The sequence below is a fragment of the Arachis hypogaea genome, chromosome 3 (assembly GCF_003086295.3).
Source record: "Arachis hypogaea cultivar Tifrunner chromosome 3, arahy.Tifrunner.gnm2.J5K5, whole genome shotgun sequence".
Classification (NCBI taxonomy): domain Eukaryota; kingdom Viridiplantae; phylum Streptophyta; class Magnoliopsida; order Fabales; family Fabaceae; genus Arachis; species Arachis hypogaea.
This window is the reverse complement of record NC_092038.1, coordinates 111,927,142-111,928,053: the sequence shown is the minus strand read 5'-3', so window position 1 is coordinate 111,928,053 and position 912 is coordinate 111,927,142. Positions and strand designations below refer to the sequence as shown.

General features: G+C 41.1%; 1 non-coding gene across 1 annotated transcript; it reads left to right on the top strand.

Annotated features, from left to right (window-relative positions):
• Positions 1–391: 391 nt before the first annotated feature.
• Positions 392–499, top strand: LOC112793436 (small nucleolar RNA R71). The gene has a single exon (XR_003198127.1). It is a non-coding gene; the product is annotated as a small nucleolar RNA R71 (small nucleolar RNA).
• The last annotated feature ends 413 nt before the right edge of the window (positions 500–912 follow it).

Here is a 912-nt window from a genome sequence, read left to right as displayed (position 1 = left end):
CTCCCATGTAATTCACCTCTTCCATTGCAAGATTCTCAGGGTCATAAGCTTCTCCTTCAGAGGAGGCTTCTTTAGCACTGCCAGATGCAGCTTTCAATCCAGTCAGATTCTGAGAAATTATATTGACTTGCTGAGTCAATATTTTGTTTTGAGCCAATATGGCATTCAGAGTATCAATCTCAAGAACTCCTTTCTTCTGAGTTGTCCTATTGTTCACAGGATTTCTTTCAGAGGTGTACATGAACTGGTTATTTGCAACCATTTCAATGAGTTCCTGGGCTTCTGCATGCGTTTTCTTCAGATGAATAGATCCGCCTGCAGAATGGTCCAATGACATCTTGGATAACTCAGACAGACCATCATAGAAGATACCTATGATGCTCCATTCTGAAAGCATGTCATAGGGACACCTTCTGATCAATTGCTTGTATCTTTCCCAAGCTTTATAGAGGGATTCACCTTCCTTCTGCTTAAAGGTTTGAACTTTCACTCTAAGCTTACTCATCTTTTGAGGTGGAAAGAATTTAGCTAAGAAGGCATTGACCAGCTTTTCCCAAGAGTTCAGGCTGTCTCTAGGTTGTGAATTCAACTATATACTAGCTCTGTCTCTTATAGCAAAAGGGAAGAGCATAAGTCTGTAAACCTCGGGATCAACTCCATTGGTCTTAACAGTGTCACAGATTTGCAAGAATTCAGCCAAGAACTGATGAGGATCTTCCAATGGAAGTCCATAAAACTTGCAATTCTATTGCATTAGAGATACTAATTGAGGCTTAAGCTCAAAGTTGTTTGCTCCAATGGCAGGAATAGAGATGCTTCTCCCATAGAAGTCAGGAGTAGGTGCAGTAAACTCACCAAGCACCTTCCTTGCATTGTTGGCATTGCTGTTATTTTCGGCTGCCATGTCTTCTT